The following is a 19724-nucleotide window of genomic DNA, read 5'->3' as shown; positions in this document are numbered from 1 at the left end:
CCTTCTGAACGGAATAAACGAGTGATATCGCGCTCGATCATCACGTCCCTCATCGGCGAAATACGCCTGCGCATTGCGCGGATTCGTCGGCAGGAGGAAAGAGTTGGACGACGATTCACCACGCCACCTGGAAGATACGGTGAAACGGTCTCGCTGAAGAACTGGAGACGTGTCGATATTCCGGAAGGTGCAGCGTGGAAGACCAATGGATCAACCATCAAGAACCTTCATCGCCACCTTAGCGAGAGCAATCTGAACTACGCACCAGAGAAAACAATGGATCACCGATGAGACCAGAGATAGAGGAGCGAAGAGAAAGCCAAAGCCGCGATAGAGCGATCGAAACCAGAGTGAGCCAGTTTCAGCCCGTCAACGATACACGGCTCTTTGAGAAGGAAGTAAAACGCTGCGTCGACGGGATAGGCGAGCGTGGCAGACTCTGCTGCTGACGAGAGAGAGAGCCGCAAACGGGGACATTCACCTCTACGATATCTCACGACGCTTAAGCAGCGAAGATGAATGCAACGATGCCTGTGAAAGACGCGAATGATCAGTTATTGATCGACCTAACGGACCAGTGAAACGCTGGGTTCGAGACTTCGAACAACTTTTCAAGTGCCAGCCAGAGCATCATCACCACCGGCATGATCCTACCAGATCCGACGTATAACACGCGTCATCACCGAAGCCCATCATTGCTAGAGATTCAAACACATCCAAAGCATGAAATCGAATAAGCTCCCAGGGTCGTAACGCATATCAGCCGCGATGTCAGTGACCCCATGACATCCGCTCAACTACTGCATCGTTTATCTTGTAATCATCTGGGACAATCGCAACTTCCCTAGTCGACTGATGAAGGTATTCAGTGAAGGTGCCCAAAAGGGTGACCTGACTGTTGGCGATAATCCAGAGAGTTGCATTGATGTAGCAATTGCTCTCAAAGTTCCAGTGCAAATTATCCTAGCCCTGAATTCAGAGAAGATCGAGCGACTCTGCGGCAAAGCCGGGATTCCGTGCCTGAAGATCCTGTGGACCATATTGTCACGCTCCGCATCATTTAGGAGCTAAGGTCAACGAATTCCAAGAGTCCTTTACTTGGCATTCATTTGACTTGGTCGAAAAGCTTTCGACGTGTCCTGTCACGAGAATAAGGGGAGCCCTGAGACGCAAGGTTCCTGAGAAAATCATCGGCCCCATCGAAGCATCAGTATGAGGCCTTTTCGTGAGATGCTAATAATGGAGTCCGTCCGACCTCATCGCCAGGTAGTAGCTGAGGGAGGCAAGAGATCGACCTATCACCGTTACTGTCTTCATCGTAATCGATGATTCACGTAGATGCATTGACCGGGTAACTTCAAACTCGGGCTGTTATGGCAGCTCTATAACCATGGAGCACTGTAAACGACTTCGAATTGGTGATTAGTTGCACATCAGTAAGTTGCGTATTGAGAGAAGCTTCAACGACCTTGCCTGATCGCTCCCTCGGCAGGTTTAGTCATACTAACGTCAAAACCAAACGCTTGGATGTAAACACGGTGACTCCTTCCAGTCTTAGCAGCTGGCAACCAGTGAGAATGTTGAAAGCTTCCAATATCTTGGTAGCCAAATGGCGTCAGACGGCGAAACAGGGATCGACATAGGCGCTACTGATCAGAAAGCAAGGGCGCCTTTGGGAGTTTAGCAATCATTCTGGAAAAAACAGGCAATAAGGAACGCAACAAAATACGAATTTTCAACCTAACGTGAAATTCAGCTGTTAACGCTAGGCGAAACAGGTGTAATGCGGAGAACACTTAACGGCTGAGGTGCCATTAACAGATGCCTGCGGTATAATTCCATGGTGGCTCATTAACTGATCTCAAACAACGAGCTCCATCGTCGTTGCTACCCAGAGGCCGATAGCAACAGAAATTCGGATCGGAAGGGGCTGGTCTTCGCCACACCTACGGTGGGCGAAACGAAATCTGTAAGCAAGCATTAGACTGGAACCGCATGGACATTTCGCAGAGGAGACCCAGAGGTTCCAGGCGGGAGAAGCCAATAAAAGAAATAAAAGAAGTCGACGAAATCTAACCCGCACACAGGTTAAAGCGATAGCGGGCATCGCTCAGATGGAGATCTTCAGTCGCCCCGCACCACCGGAGGTAGCAGGATCCATAAGTAAAAAGCAAGAATACATATTTGTTCGGGAGACTCTTACGGAATGAATTTCAACAAAGACATCAAATTAATTTACAAGCTACTATCAAAAATTTTGGAACCAGCTCATTCAATATACGTTAAAATTGAAAAATATGGGCTTCACGAAAAAAATGAGGTTTTGTCCGGCTTTCGCCACTGTGAACACACTTTGATCAGTCTGGTAAGCTTTCCAGGAAGCTGTTCTCGTCCATAATTTTCCATAGCTCTACGTGGTCTATACTGTCGTATGCCTTGAAATCAATGAACAGGTGGTGTTGGGGACCTGTATTCACGGCATTTTTTAAGGATTTGCCATACATTAAAGATCTGTCCGTTGTCATGGCCGTCAACGAAGCTGACTTGATAACCTCCCACGAACTCATTCACAATGGTGACAGACGACGAACATGATCTGGGATATCGCTTTGTAAGCGGCATTAAGGATGATGATCGCTCGAAAGTTCTCACACTCCAGCTTGTCGCCCTTTCTTGTAGATGAGGCATATAACCCCTTCCTTTTACTCCTCCAGTAGCTGTTCAGGAAAACCAAATCGACCACGTTCTAATCGACGGTAAATTCTTCTCCGACATCACGAACGTCCGCACTTACCGCAGTGCGGATATTGAATCCGACCACTACCTCGTTGCAGTATGCCTGCGCTCAAAACTCTCGACGGTGTACATGCGATGCCTGATATGTGCAAGGACATAAACGGGAACCTTCTTACAAACGAGCGTGAGGTGATCCAAAGGTGGCGGCAGCACTACGAAGAACACCTGAATGGCGATGTGGCGACGAAGATGGCGGTATGGATGGACCTGAAGAACGCGCGCAGGACATACCTTTACTGGCCCGGATCTCCAGGAAACTGGGAGGATAGGGCCGGCTGAAGAACAACAAAGCCCCTGGGGTTGACCCACTACCAGAGAGCTATTTAAACACGGTGGTGAGGCACTAAGCACTGCACTGGGTCATTACCAAGATTTGGGAGGAGGAGATTTTGCCGCAGGAGTGGATGAAAGGTGTCGTGTCCCATCTACAAAAGGGCGATAAGCTGGATTGTAGCACCACGCGCAATCACATTGCTGAACGCCGCCTACAAGGTACTCTCCCAAATTTTATGCCGTCGACTAGCACCAACTGCAAGGGAGTTCGGGGCAGTACCAGGCGGGTTTTTATGGGCGAACGCTCACCACGGATCAGGTATTCGCCATTTGCCAAGTACTGCAGAAATGCCGCGAATACAACGTGCCCACATCATCTATTCATCGACTTCAAAGCCGCATATGATAAATCGATCGGGGACCAGCTATGGCAGCTAATGCACGAACACGGTTTTCCGGATAATCTGACACGGTTGATCAAAGCGACGATGGATCGGGTGAGTGCGTAGTTCGAGTTTCAGGGGCATTCTCAAGTCCCTTCGAAACCCGCAGAGGTTACCAAGGTGATGGTCTTCGTGTTCGTCATTCAACATCGCTTTGAAGGGTAATACGAAGAGCCGATAAACACGAGTGGCAATATTTCAATAAGTCCGTCCAGCTTGGCTTCGCCAACCATTACAGGTATTTGGCATCGAACTTTGAGAAGATGGAGGGCCACATGACTGAAGAGGGAAGCTATGATCGGACTAGTCATCAACACGTCGAAGACTAAGCATATGATAGGAAGAGGTTCAAGAGACGATATGCAGGAGCCACCCACCGCGAGTTTGCATCGGTGGTGACGAAATCGAGGTGGTAGAAGAATTTGTGTACTTGGGCTCACTGGTGACTGCCGAAAGACACCAGCAGAGAAATCTGGAGACGATAGTGGCTGGAAATCGTACAGTACTTTGACCTGCAAGACGCTGCGATCGATAGAGTTCGCCGCCGTACCTGACAATCTACAAAACGCTCATTAGACCGGTAGTCCTCTACGGACACGAGACCTGGACGATGCTCGTGGAGGACCAACGCACTTGAGTTTTGAAAGGAAAGTGCGTGTACCATCTATGGTGGGGTGCAGATGGCGACGGCTGACGGAGGAGGCGAACCACGTGCATCAGCTGTTGGGAGAACCATCCATCGTTCACACCGCGAAAATCGGACGACTGCGGTGGGGCACGTAGCCAGAATGTGACAGCAACCGGTGAAAATGGTTCTCGACAACGATCCGAGGGCACAAGAAGGCGAGGTGCGCAGCGGGCAAGGTGGATCGATCAGGTGGAAGATGACTTGCGGACCTCCGTAGATGCGTGGTTGGCGACGTAGCCATGGACCGAGCTGAATGGAGAAGACTCTTATATACCGCACAGGCCACTTCGGCCTTAGTCTGAATAAATAATAGCTGTTCAGTTTCCCAAATTCTTTCTATCATTTTGTGCAGGCAAGTGGCCAGCTTTTCCGGGCCCATCTTGATGAGCTCCATCCTTACCATCCTTACCAGCTGCTTTATTGGTCTTTAGCTGTTGGATGGCATCCTTAACTGAGGCTGGGGGCTAGTTGGCTTTCGTCGTCCGCTGAACTGACGTAGTCATTTCCTCAGCTGCCTTGACGTTCACTGCCTATATTGTCAGCGCCAGTGCTGCTTCCACCTCTCGATCACCACACGGTTGTCCGTCAAGATGCTCCCATCCTTATCCCTGCACATTTCGGTTCGCGGAAAGCCTTTGGGATGCGTTGAGCTTCTAATAGAACTTGCGTGTTCTTGAGAACGGTACTAGCTGTTCCACCATCTTCTCGCACTCCGCTTCTTCCAGGCGGTGTTTCTTCTCCTGAAAAGGCGCGTCTGCTGTCTCCGTTTCTGTCTATAACGTCCCACGTTCTGCCGGATACCTTTGCTGCAGCGCGACCGCCCGCGCTGCGTCCTTTCCTCCACAATCTGTCTGCACTCTTCCTCGAACCAATCGTTCCGTCGACTTCGTCTCATATACCCGACGTTGTCTCCGCTGCGAGTTAATGGCTGCTTTGACTGTATTCCAGCAGTCCTCGAGGGCCCGCGTATGCAGTGGCGACATCAGGTTGCTTCAGTCGCTCTAGGTCGTACCGCGGTACCGAACAGTTGATGACGGATAGTTTTGGGCACAGTTTAGCCATCACAAGATAGGGTCAGAGTCGAGTAGCGCCACGAAGTCCTGAAGTCGATAATGTCGGAGAAGTGCCGTTCATCAATCAGAACGTGGTCGAGTTGTGATTTCTGGAGTGGTGATATCCAGTGTACCGATACGGAAGGCTATGTTGGTAGGTGCTGAGAATGGCCATATTCCTGGAGGCGGCGAAATCAATTAGTCGTAGGCCATTTTCGTTCGTCAGCCGGTGAGCGCTAAACTCCTCCTCTTGGCCAACTTGAGCGTTCAAATCTGATATGATGATTTTGACGTCGGTTAGGCAGCCGTCGTACTCACGTTCCAGTGCGCTTAGAATGCGCCCTTATCATCATCCGGAGTGTGCGGTGGACGTGATTATGCTGAAGTTGAAGAACCGGCTACCACCCGATCACGCGCCTTTGCATATCGCCCATCACTATGAAAGCTGTTCCAGCTCGTGTGTTGAGCTCTGGTAGATGGTATGATTACCTCTAAACGTTCACACCATTGATCCCTTCCAACAAACCTCCTGAGCTACGTGATTCCACGGTCCGAGTACATCGGCGAGTATGCGTGTGCTCCGATGAAGTTAGAGATTTGCAGTGGTCTTCGCTGATGGTTCCGTTCTTGTTGATTGTTCATTGCAGGTATTTTTGACGTAACCATGTCTGAGGGGAAGACTCGGATACAGGTGTAAAATGAAAATTTTCAAATTGGGGACCGTCACGAAATCATGTGAGATTTGTAACATTAATAGATCCTTTATCTTTCAATGGATTTTAATGATTTATATATCAATCGATTCGCAAACTCTCCACCAATTTGCCAGTAGTAATTGAAACTTTTGATTATCAACGTTAAACTATTGAAATTTTTAGCTCTTCCATGCAACATGCATCCCTATACAGCGTGTTCCAATCCATGGTAATTGCAATTTTTTATTATCAATTATTGAACTGGGTGCATGAATGGGGTGGTCCAGTGCTAGACAGTGAGTCCTACTTACTCACAAGTGGGAGGGCTGGTAAAGCTGGGTAGTAGTGTGGTGGGATGGTTCCTTCTCTTGTAGTGTAGAGCGGAATGATTTGTTCAGTTTACTGTATGTATTTGGTTTTACGTAGTTTACGTCGAGCGGTGGTGTCTTGTATACAACCCCAAGATTATTTTACAGGCTGGCTTGCAGGGCCTAACACCAAACCCCCTAAATTTCCGGACATGGAAAACAGACGCTCAGTAAGATTTGCACATCCGGAGAGAAGCAAACCCCTCCTTCCCTGTCAACATACGACCATAGTTTCCACCGGGGTTGGTTATCCGATCTTCCCTAAGGTTGCTATCCCGGTCAGCACCACGAGGAGGTAGGGATAGGAGTTGCTGGGTAAGAGGCTAAAGACCGCGAGATGGGATCTATTTTATTCCTTCAGGTACTTACTTACTTACTTATGGATCACACCTCCGGTGGTGCAAAGGGCCGACTTGAAAGATCTCATCTGAGCGATGCCCGGTTATCGCTTAACCTGTTGCCAGGTTAGATTTCGTCGACTTTTATTTCTTTATTGAGGCTTCGCCGCCATGAGCCTCTGGTTGCCTCTGCTGCGATGTCCCGTGGTTCCAGTCTAAGCTTGCTTAGATTTCGTTTCGCCCCTACGTAGAGTGTGGCCGACCCAGCCCCACCTGATCCCGAATTCTTGCTGTTATCGGCTCTGGTGACAACGACGATGGAGCTCGTTGTTTGAGATCCAGTGTGAGGCCACCAGGCCCGAATTATATACGCAGGCATCGTTAATGAACACCTGCAGCGTTGAGTGTTCTCCACTGATACACACCATGTTTTGCTAGCGTATAACAGCACAGATTTCACGTTAGAGTTGAAAATTGTATTTTGGTGCGTTCATTTATCTGCCTGTTTTTCCAGATATTTCTTAAACCCGCAAAGGCAGCCCTTGCTTTCTTGATCCGTGCGCCTATCGATCTTGGTACCGCGTTCGACGCCATGGCTACCAAGATATTGAAGCTTTCAACATTCTCCACTGGTTGCCCGGCTACTGTGAAACTGAAGGAGTTACCGTGTTTACATCCAACGATTTGTTTGTTGACGTTGATGACTAAACCGCCGAGGAGGAGCGATCGGCAAGGTCGTTGAGCTTTGCATGCATATAGAGCGCCGTTGCGCGAGTAGTGCAACGTCATCCGCCAATTGAAGTCGTTTAGGTGTCCGCATGGTTATAGGCTGCCATAACAGCCCGCGGTTTGGTTCACGGTCAATCGATCTACCAGAATCTCATCGATTACGATGAGGAACAGACGGTGATAGAATACATCCTTGCCTCACACCAGCTACGACCCGGATAGGGTCGGACAGGACCCATTGTGCAGCACTCTCACGGAAAAGGCCCTCGTACTGTGCTTCGATGAGGGATGATTTCTCAGGAACCCCTTGCGTCTCAGGGCGCCCCACATATTCTCGTGATTGAGACTCGAAGTTTTTCATAGTCAATGATACAAGAAGGGACTCTTAATTGTGACCTGCTCCAAATGATGCGGAGCGTGACAATATGGTCCATACAGGATCTTCCGGCACGGAATCCTTGTTGCCGCCGGAGAGTCGCATCGATCTTCTCCTGAATCCAGGCTAGGATAATTTTGCACAGAACTTTGAGAACGGTACATCGCAACATAATGCCTCGCCAGTTATCGCATACAGTCAGGTCACCCTTTTGGGCACCTTCACTAAGATACCTTGCATCCAGTCGACCGGGAAAGTTGCGGTGTCCCAGATATTACGAAATAAACGATGCAGAGTTGAGGGGATGTCAGGGTCAGCTTTGAGCATCTCGGCTGATATGCGGTCGACCCCTGGGGCTTTATTCGATTTCCTGATTTGGATGGCTGTTTGAATCTCCCAGCAGTGATGGAGCTTCGGTATTGACACGTGTTATACGTCGGATCCCAGGCAGATCATGCCGAGGTGGTGATGGTTGGCACTTTGAAAAGTTGTTCGATGCTCGAACCAGCGTTTCAGCTGGTCAGTTGAGTCGGTGATCATTCGCGTCTTCACAGGCATCGTTGATCATCTTCGCCCGCTTAGTCGGAGATATCGTAGAGGAGGCGAATGTCCCGGTTGCGGCGGCTCTTCTCCTTCGTCGGCCAGAGTCTGCCACGCCGCTTGTCCCGTCGACATGAGCGTTTACTTCCTTCTCAAGAGCCGTGTATCGTTGACGGCTAAGACTTTGGCTCCTCTGGTTTTCGATCGCTCTATCGCGGCTTTGGCTTCTCTTCGCCTCTATCTTCCTCCAGGTCTCATCGATGATCCATTGTTTCTCTGGGGCGTAGTTCACCAGATTGTTCTCGCTGTGGCGATGAAGGCATTCTTGATGGCGGTCCATTGGTCTTCCACGCTGCACCTTCCGGAATATCTGCAGCACGCGTCTCCAGTTCTTCAACGAAGGACCGTTTCACCGTGGCATCTTCCAGCGGCGTGTGAATCGTCGTCAACTTTTTCCTCCTGCGACGAATCGCGAATGCAGGCGTATTTCGCCGATGAGGAGGTGATGATCAGACGCGATATCGGCACCACGTTTATTCCGTACATCAAGAAGGCCCGTTTCCATTTTCGGCTCGATGCAGATGGCTTGATTCGATTGTAAAGCCGTCACGGAGACCCACGTGACCTTGTGAACCGGTCGATGAGGGAAGAGCGATCCCCGATCACCATGTCGTTATTACCACAAAATTTGCAAACAGCTCTCCGTTTTCGCTCATTTCTCGAGACTATGGCCCGCTACGCTCATGGTTCGAGTGTTCGGATCCGATTTTCGCATTGAAGTCGCCCAAACAGATCTTGATATCACCCTTCGGATCATATCACGACGGCATTGAGTTGACTAGAAGTTCTCTTTGTCTTGCAGATCGGCGCATCGGTTGCGATCAACATTGGATATAGTGGTGTCTCAGTGTTCAAACTCAACGATTATCCTTTCACTTATAGGTTCCACTCATAAGCGCAGAGTGTGCCTGAGCGCTAGTAGGAAGCCAACTCCGCGATGCCGGGGAGCGTGTTCACCCGTAAACCAGAGTATGCAGAACTGTCCGACGGCGTTCTGTGTTCTCCAGAATTGGCCAACGGATTTCACTCAGTCCCAGGATCTCAAGCTTCATGGGCGTGCCTCATTGGAAGTTGTGCCAATTTACCTGCTGGGCTAGGGTTAAAACGTCATGTTCCTATTTCGTGTCCGTTGTTTCGCGCTAAGAGTCGTCGCCGTAAAATCAGTCGTATTCTTTATTATCGGATTTCGAACAAATTGATGTTTCGGGAACAGTAGGTTGTTGGCCCAAGGTTCCCTATCCACCGATGGGCTGCCATCTTAGGTATAGCTTCGGGGAATAGCATTTCATACTCAGCGCTGATGCCAGAAAGACGCTGTTGGAGCCGCACCTCCTGGACAGACGCCTGATCAGTCGGGTCAAATTTGTTTAAAGTCCCACCCAACACCAGGACTAGGTAGCGCTTTGAGCGACACACGGTCGCTTTAGTAGGGCCTGCCTGGGGACAATGCAGTTTTATAGAAGTTCAACAGAGCCCATTCGATCACCCCACATCCTAGGAGACCCCATAGTACGCCTCTCACTCTAGCTGATGTCAGAAGGAAAAGTGCCAGGGCATCACTAGCTAAGTACGCAACCCTTAGCTGGCGGTCAATTGTCATCGGAAGACCTGTGAAGCGTGAGTATTGGAACTGTGAGACGAGCTATGTTAGGGCCCCTTCCGGATGTCAACTCACCATTTCGCAGCCCCTTTTCCTTCAGGTAAGCGAAGTATCAATGGTACGCTTTACCCAGGATTTATGTGGAAAGAATTATTTAGAAATTATCAAATTAAAACTCAATAAAAATCCCAAAAGAATTTCTTTAGTAATTTACGAGAACAAATATGAGGCCTCCAAAACGAGATAAAAACGAGGATAGACAAAATCGGGGAGTGATAAAATCGGGTCGACATTGTATTTTGAAATTTCTTGGAGAGGGCCACAATTGGGTTGTGACTGGGCTAGGTTCCCCCTGTTTAAGCCAATGCCGAGCGTTTCAAATAATATAAAGAGGGGAGGGTTGGCATTGTGGCAAAGTTAGCAAAGTACTTCGGAACTTGTAACCAAATCGCCTATTCCAGTGTTGATCCCCTTGAATTTCCTCTTCCGTTTAAGGAAATGGAATCATTCACTTCATTGCAGTGTAATAATTTCGTTTAGGTAATTCTCTACACCAGAAATATTTGTATTGTTATGGCTTTCAAACATCATGAAGATCAATATAATGTTTTTGAAAAAGTATAACTATGACAGCTTTGTCAGAACCGATTTTAGGAAATGGCCATATATATCAGGTGTTTGGCAGCCGATCTGTGTCATTAATATATTAATCAAGCGCTGAGAGAGAAAATGATTTTACTCATGTGAAAATTCACAACCAAAAATAGCATCTTGACGACATGCCCTCGAATAATCAGAACTATCTTTGGTATCCGGCGATTTGAATATAAATTTGTCCCAGTTTCCCAAAACTCGATGTATTTTCCCGTCGCACCATGGCAGAATCTAATGTCGGTTTACATTTCACAAGTTATGATCATTTGAATTTGATCAAATTTTGCCTGTTCCGATCATTCTGTCCAACCCCTGCTGTAGATCCAGATATCGCAGGAGTGCATAAATCTTGGTTGTAGGAGAAAGTGTGTTGATACCCGGCACTGAATTAACGAATGTGTTCTATTTTACAGCTGCACATGGATTTCGGATTGATCGAGTTAATTGTATTGCATAGTTAGTTCAGAGAAAATATTGTATATTGATAGTGCAACAAATGTCACAAAAATGTGGGCCCTTACGAAACCCAAGCAAATATTTATGCATCGAAAACTTTAAACTTCACTATTGGATGCTTTATAACTTAATACAAATATGATACATATAAATGCAAAATTTCACGAAGTTATGTGTTTTCAGCTTAAACTGTTAAATATATTAGTGTTAATGGAACCGCGAAGGAACGAATACGATGAACAATCGAACTAACGTCTCCCCTCCCCCTTTAGGAGGCTGCGGCGCTACTCTTCCTCGTCTTCATCTAGAAGTATAAATTAAAATTAAGGTTCTCAGCAGGATTTTATTCGAGATTTATACGAAACACATCTAGCAGCACACTATTGCGTCAATAAGCTTTGACTATCTTGTCTAGTCTAATTCATTCTAACCAGAATTAAAAGCTCTAACTATAAACTAAATACAAACTAATATATTTAAAATGTGTTTTCTAATATACATTAAAATGGATCATAATAAATTTAGAGAATGCTCAATATAAAATTAAAAAAAGCATGGATTGTGTGGTGGGATGTACGGAAATGAACATTGATTTGGTGCAATTAATTGAGGTGCTTGAATATTTTGTTTTGCGTCAGGCGTGGTGTCTGAAAGAAACGGAAAAAATCGATACCATATATTCAATTAACGATGGAACATCCATAAATTAGTCACGCAAATATTTTCTACCACCATACGTTATTTATGGATGTCTCCTGTTATTATAAATGTGGTTAATTATAGTTCACATGTCTCACGGAAGCTTATTTTCAAAGACAGAGGCTGTTTTAGGAATGATCTTATAGGTTCCAGAGGACGGAGTACAGGCAAAATTATAATCATCTTAATTTGTTCGAGGAATAAAACAACTGTTTCATTTTCCATCGCACGGTCAAAAATTTTACTTGTTCTCAGAGAAAAATAAAGCAAATTGACTTTTTTTTTGGCTCATACCTACTACCGTCAAAATTAAGAAAATTAGAAATCTCATCTGTTTTCCATTTTTTTTGTTATGGGTACTAGGAGCTAAAGAACCGTGACAGTAACCCAGAAGACGTTTTTCCGTTTTGAGGATTTTGAACCGCCGCTTTTTTATTGAAGATTTCAACTACCATCACAGCTTCACGAAATAAAACCAAATATCGAAAGCACCATTTATTCAACTGGATCTTTAAATATATATTATAAATAAAAGTCATTTGTGCTTCTGTAAGGTTGTTAAAGTAATCAAAGCTAAACATGCAGTTTTACGCATACTAAATCGAAATTGCAGGAATGGGTATAATGTAGGGGTGAATCACTACATTAGATTAAATCTCCAAAGCATACAGCAAAAACGCCTTAGGAATTAAGCCTCAATCAAAAATTACCTGAACTATCACTCTCGATGATCTTCGTGACCTTTTTCCCTATTCCCTGTGGCACGTGCGGTTGCTCACCAGCAGCGGTGGCATGTTCTCTTCCTCGCTGTTCGAATCACTCTCCGACGAAGACTGCTTCGCACGACCCCGACGAGTTCCTGCCCTAGAGCCACTCGCAACCGGGCCTCTGCCTTTGACCGCCGATTTGGGTACCGTTTTATTGCTGTTCTTTCCTCAGGTCTCCTACGTGCCACCTGGTGGCCTTCGGAGCTGGAGCCGTCACCACCGTTGTCTCCACCACCAGTACCTAATGCCCTTCCTCGCGGATATAAGACTCGTCGAGTCGGCTTCGAATTCTGCGACAGCGGCCTGAAATTAATTAGGAGAATATGCATTTTAATGTGAATTTAATATGAAAGTAGTCGTTTTAAGACGATTCAAATTGAAAAAAATCTTGGCAGCGGTGGATCTGAACCCACGCCTCGAGGAGACTGGCCTTAAACCAGCGCCTTAGACCGCTCGGCCACGCTACCTTGATAAGAACTCAATTCACGCTGCTTATGAAATCAGGGTTGTAGTCTCTTTTAGTAAAGTTTAAATGGGGGTAGCTAAAAAAACAAATTTTAAATTGTTGGACCCTCGCAGAGAGGTGCCGCTAAAGCTAAGTGTAAAAGCAGATAATGTTATAAAAATAAGATATACCGCTCGAAGAAACGACGTGATGCAATGTGCCAACAGTCTTGCGTTCGCGTTCGGTCACGAAACCAGACATTGCCATAAAAAGCCCCACTTTGGCAAGTGTACCACGGAGGGAAACAACGTGCCTGTACAAGGGTACGCAGTTCATCGCAACTGCAAGATCAGGCAAGAATCAACCAGGAGGACTACAGGAACCGTCTCTGCCGTTGAATGTGCATCTTACCCGACGCAACTATCATCGTGCTAATTATGGGATAGGTCCCAGCAATGCGTTTATTATCAACACATCTATTACGAGGCGCAACTCCGGAAAGCTTGAGAATATCGATTGACAACTATTTACTTTATAGAGCAGGCGATCTCGCAGGAGTGGGATCAGCATGCACCGGTGGTTCGTCAGGCAAACCTCTAACAAGGCCGTAACAAATATTTAAGAGCCACTTCGCGACAAGCGCAACCCTCTTTCCAAGGGACGTTGCAACGATGTTCTCCGATTTTTCTGAAATTTTCAGGATTTGTTTATATATTTAGGTATATGAAAGAAGACATTTTGCAAATTTTCTGGTTTTAACATAAAAGGAAAGTGGGGTAAAACAATCCTTCAAAAATTAATGTGAAAAAATCTCGAAAATCGAAAAAAAATGCAATAATTTTGGCGCTAATTGTCTGATTTTGTTCAAATGTTGGATCTTTTTTTCTGCTCAATTAGCACTTTATGTCTGAAGTATATAGATTTAGTGTGTGGGCGAAAGCTCAGTCGATTATCGGGCGAAACCCGTTAAACGGTAGAAATATAATACCATACGTATGTAGAAGCTAGAACGACGAGAATAAAAATGAGATGAGTTAGTTCATTTGGAGACGTCAAAGCAATCAGTAGTTTATTTTATTTCCTCCTACCGAACAGTTCTTTAAATTATAATAGTGGCGACGAGTGATAAAAAGTGTCAAGGTCAAGTTACTGTGCTACCATAGACATATTTCGGCGGACTTTGCGTTTGGCTATGCAGAGGAAGAATCTTGCTGAAGGAAGAATCTGGAACACTTATGCTAGGGACATAGCTAGACACGTTACTAATTCTGGAAGATTTCCCTATTCTGGACAGATTATCTAACGAGTGATCCATCAGTGAGAGAATCTTTAGAACCTTAGCTTCTAACAACTGGTGAAGTGTACGTATCAGTTCAACATCTGCTGATCATTTAGCCATTGCACAGTTTGAAATTCTAAAGTGATATTTTTCACATTAGGGAGGCCATTTTGGACGCCGAGTGATTTCTTTATCTATTATCAGTTTTATTATGATGATATAATAGACTGGAACAAAGAAAAGAAACTGAATAGCAAAAGGACAATAAGTAGGCCTTTTTACTAATTCATTTTTCTTCTATTTTGTGTAGATAAAACAGCAAGAAAGTGAGACATTGCCGGTAATTCCACATCCAGCCTGCCATTTATTTCGTCAATTGACGGCTCGCGAGGTTGCTGACTGGCATTGCCGCGAGTAGGAAATCCCTCTAATCCCTGGGTCGGTAAATGCTGACGACGAGTTCCGGTGAGTTTGATCATTTTTAACTTTTGGGAAGCTGTATCTGAAGTTATTGCCTATTAGCTAATTCCTGCTGTTGCATATTGACTTATTTATAATACCAATGGCTCAGTCCAATATTACAACCACACTGGAACCTTTTCGGAAGGGTTGTTCATTCAGTGATTGGGTGGACAGACTCAGATTTTTTTTTAACATGAATAAGGTTCCCGATGACGCCAAAAGGGATCATTTCATTACTTTAAGTGGTCCGGTGATCTTCCGAGAACTCAAGCTGTTGTATCCTAACACGGATTTAGCACAAATTGACTACACTGAAATGGTTTCCAAATTGAAAGCTAGACTAGATAAGACGGAATCAGATTTGGTACAGCGCCTAAAATTCAATGTTAGAATGCAACAGCCAGATGAGTCATTGAGGATTTTGTATTATCAGTCAAACTTCAGGCTGAATTTTGCAACTTCGAGAACTTTAAAGAAATGGCCGTTAGAGATCGTATAGTCGCTGGGATTCGTGACAAGGCACTCCAGCAGAGACTTCTCAATGAAGAGAAACTTAGCTTGGAGAGTGCTGAGAAATTAATAGCTACCTGGGAGATTGCAAGAGATAATGCCATAAATATGGATTTTAATAGTGGGCTCGATCAAATAGCTGCACTTAAAGCTAATGGGGGATCTGGAACAAGATTGCAAAGACTAGCAGCTACTATGGAATTAGCATGTAGATCGCTACAAAATGAAGGCCGGGTTGAACGTGGCTCAGTTAAAAGCAGATTAGGTTATTCACCGTATAAAAAGGATCAATGGCGCAACAGGCAATGGCGCACAAACAATGGACAAAGCAGGCAATCGGACAATAGGCGATGAAACGATGGAATGCAGATGAATGACGAAGGTCCTCGACGATGGAAAAGTCCTGATTATTCTCAAATGGTGTGTGATTTCTGCAAAGTAAAGGGTCATATTAAGCGCAAATGCTTTAAATTGAAAAACATGAAGAGGGATGCGGTAAACAAGATGAATTCAAATGAATCAGGCGACAATCCGGAACTATATTTGAGTGAATTGGTCAACAGAATGCGCACTGAGTCGGACAGCGAGAGTGAAGTAGAGGGTAAGAATTTTTTGATTGAATGTATGCATGTGGCTTCTATTGGAAGAATTAGCGATCCTTGTTTATGAAATGTAAAGATTAATAATGTGCCGTTCAATATGGAGGTAGATTGTGGATCGTCTGTGACCGTGATGGGCAAAAACCAATATTATGACTATTTCCAGAATAAGCTATCAAAAAGCAAAAAACAGTTGATTGTTGTGAATGGTTCACAACTTGTTACTGAAGGAGAAGTAGATGTTACGGTGTGTTTAAAGGAATTTCCAAGAAAATGAAACTGTTAGTACTTAATTGTGACAACTATTTCATTCCACTTTTGGAAGACCATGGTTGGATGCTTTTTTCCCGAAATGGCGACAATTTTTCATCAATTATATAACGAGCACTACGTTAACTACACAAGAAGAAATAATTGAACAACTTAGACATAAATATAAAAGCGTTTTTGTGAAAAATTTCTTCTCCAATCAAAGGTTTTGAAGCCGATTTAGTAATAAAATGTCAAGATCCGATCTTTAAAAAGCGTATAACGTCCCGTACCGGTTGAAGGATAAAGTTCTGGCTTATTTAGACAAATTGGAGAGGAAAAGGTCATAACCCTGATCAAGACGAGTGAATGGGCATCGCCAGTTATCGTAGTGATGAAAAAATAACGAAATTAGATTAGTCATCGATTGTAAAGTTTCGGTGAATAAATGCATTATCTCGAATAGTTACCCATTACCAACAGCACAAGATGTTTTTGCGGGTTTGGCTAATTGCAAAGTATTTTGCTCCTTGGACCTCGAAGGAGCATACACACAGTTGTTATTATCTGACAAGTCTAGGCAATTTATGGTGATTAATACCATTAAAGGACTCTATATCTATAATAGATTGCCGCAAGGCGCGTCTTCAAGTGCGGCAATTTTCCAACAAGTCATGGATCAGGTTCTAAATGGAATAGAAAATGTTTCGGTGTATTTGGACGATGTTTTAATCGCAGGAAAAGATCTTGATGATTGTAAAGCAAAGCTAATGGTGGTACTTGACAGATTGGCAAAGGCTAATATTAAAGTCAATTGGGACAAATGTAAGTTTTTTGTAAATAATTTAATACATTTAGGACACGTTATAAGTGAACATGGATTAAAACCATGTCCAGACAAAATTACTACTATAGAGGAAGCCAAAGCACCTAAAAATACTACGGAACTCAAATCATTTCTGGGTTTAATTAATTATTACCATAAATTTATACCCCGACTGTCATCTAAACTATATTATTTGTATAATTTGCTCAAAACTGGCAGTAAATTTATTTGGGACGAAAGATGCAATACGGCATTTGAAGAAAGTAAAAAATCGTTGATAAATACTAATTTTCTGGAATTTTATGACCCGAATAAGCCTATTGTTATTGTCTCTGATGCTTCGGGCTATGGCCTTGGAGGAGTGATGGCTCATATTATAGAAGAAGAAGAAAAACCTATATATTTCGCATCATTTTCCTTAAACGCTGCCCAGAAGAATTACCCAATTCTTCATTTGGAAGCATTGGCTTTAGTATGCACGGTGAAAAAATTTCACAAATTTCTATTTGGCAAAAAAATTTTCATCTACACAGATCATAAGCCATTGGTAGGAATATTTGGAAAAGAGGGAAAGAACTCTATTTATGCTACTCGATTACAGAGATTTGTGCTTGAAATGTCAATATACGAATTTGAAATAAGTTATAGGCCATCGGAACGAATGGGGAATGCTGACTTTTGTTCCCGCTTCCCGTTAAATGTTTCAGTCCCAGATGAGTTTGATAAGGAATTAATCGGTAGCATTAATTTTAGTGACGAATGTCCTATGGATTTTAACATGATTGCTGAAGAAACTTCAAGGGATGAATTTTTACAATCAGTCATTTTCTTCATGCAAAAGGATGGCCAACAAAAGTAGATAAAAGATATATCAATGTATTCGCTAATCAACAAGATTTGGAATTAGTAGATAAATGTCTTCTATATCAAAACAGAGTAGTTGTACCACAGACGATGAGAAAACAGATTTTAAAACTTTTGCACGCTAATCACTCGGGTATCGTTAAAATGAAACGGTTAGCCAGAACCAGCGTTTATTGGTTTGGTATCAATGCGGACATTGAAAGATTTGTTACTTGCTGTGATACGTGCAATAGTATGGCTATAGTTCCAAAGGTTAAACTGAATCTAAATGGATACCAACAACACGTCCCTTCAGTAGAATTCATATTGATTTTTTCATTTTGCTCATCACACCTTCTTATTGACAGTTGATAGCTATTCCAAATGGATAGAAGTGGATTGGATGAAAAATGGTACAGATTGTAAGAAGGTGTTGAGCCCACCATATAACCCTACCAGCAATGGGCAAGCAGAGAGGTTGGTGCGAACGGTCAAAGACGTACTAAAAAAATTCTTATTAGATCCTGATTTTTCACACCTGGATTTGGAAGACCAACTACACTTATTCCTAATTAACTATAGGAACAATAGTTTGACGATGGAGGGTAATTGCCCTACACAAATGATCTTTAAATATAAACCAAAGATAATCTTAGATTTAATAAACCCTAAAATGCAGTACAAAAACTTTTATGCTCCGATGTTATTCAGGGCAAACAAAATGATATGCAACAACAACCATTTCCCATGCATGATGAAATTCTGGTAAAGGTGACAGGTACATTACTAGAAATGTATTAGATCCTTTTGAGAATCTGACAGAAGGAGATGAGTTATGGTATAAAAACCATAACCCACACCATACGGCTAAATGGCTTAAAGCAAGCTTTATTAAAAGGCGCTCTCTTAACTTATTTCAGATTCTAATTGGAAACGCGTTAACCATGGCCCATCGAAATCAACTACGTTTGAGTAAGGAACGAAACCCTTTCGACGGTCCAATAATACAATGGAGCAGGCAACAGCCGCAGCAAGCGAGAAGTCCCAGTTGTGACGAATTTCATGGATTTACGGAAGCAGAATTGAAAAGAGGAAAGAAGCGTAAATACGCTGTGGAGGGTAATGAAATGCCTGTAGGCTCACCGATCAGGCGATCGAAAAGGTTGAAAAAGGACGAGAAAGATAGATGATAATTTTGTATACTCAAGTTAAAATAATGTGAAATTGATCACGTTCGAATTAATTATAATTTTAATAATGTACCCTTGAATTAAAAATAATTTTGAATTTTACTAAAATACAGTTATAAGAATCTTTCTAAATGGGAAGAGCTGAAGTATATAGATTTAGTGTGGGCGAAAGCTCAGTCGATTATCAGGCGAAACCCGTTAAACGGTAGAAATATAATACCATACGTATGTGTAGAAGCTAGAACGACGAGAATAAAAATGAGATGAGTTAGTTCATTTGGAGACGTCAAAGCAATCAGTAGTTTATTTTATTTCCTCCTACCGAACAGTTCTTTAAATTATAATAATGTCAAATGGTTATTTATTCCTTTTTGTTTGTAGTCCCATTCTCTCACGAAAGAGTGTACTTTGCAGTCATATTTGAATACTTTATATTCAAAAGGACATACTTATTCAAAGTCTTTTGGGTGTAAACTTTTTTAGCAGTGTATCTATTTTAGCATTTCAGATTTTAATCCGCAAAAATTGATAGATGTATCAAACCAGATCCTATTGTATTGTGAAATAGCATTAATTTTAGTCTTTCTTTCTATGCATTAGGTATTGAAAACATTTGGAGAAAATGGACTTTTCCGAGAAAAAATGGTCACCAACAAATCTAGAATAAATAATAGGAAGTGATGTATAAGTTCATATAAAATCACGAAAATAAAGTTTAAAAAAAGAAAAGCTTTACTTTCAAACAAAACTGTTATAGTCTGCTTGAAAATTCTTTAAAGTGTTGTTG

The 19724-nt window shown here is 43.5% G+C and overlaps 1 protein-coding gene and 1 long non-coding RNA gene across 2 annotated transcripts in view; one reads left to right on the top strand and one right to left on the bottom strand.

Annotated features, from left to right (window-relative positions):
• Positions 1-19724, bottom strand: part of LOC134220925 (condensin complex subunit 1) — a 59765-nt gene that overhangs the window by 28192 nt on the left and 11849 nt on the right.
• Positions 14143-18903, top strand: LOC134208067 (uncharacterized). Its single transcript, XR_009978484.1, has 3 exons — positions 14143-14340; positions 14569-14723; positions 18668-18903. It is a non-coding gene; the product is annotated as an uncharacterized LOC134208067 (long non-coding RNA).

The sequence above is a fragment of the Armigeres subalbatus genome, chromosome 1 (assembly GCF_024139115.2).
Source record: "Armigeres subalbatus isolate Guangzhou_Male chromosome 1, GZ_Asu_2, whole genome shotgun sequence".
In the NCBI taxonomy this organism is placed as follows: Eukaryota; Metazoa; Arthropoda; class Insecta; order Diptera; family Culicidae; genus Armigeres; species Armigeres subalbatus.
This window is presented reverse-complemented; position numbering and strand designations above follow the sequence as displayed.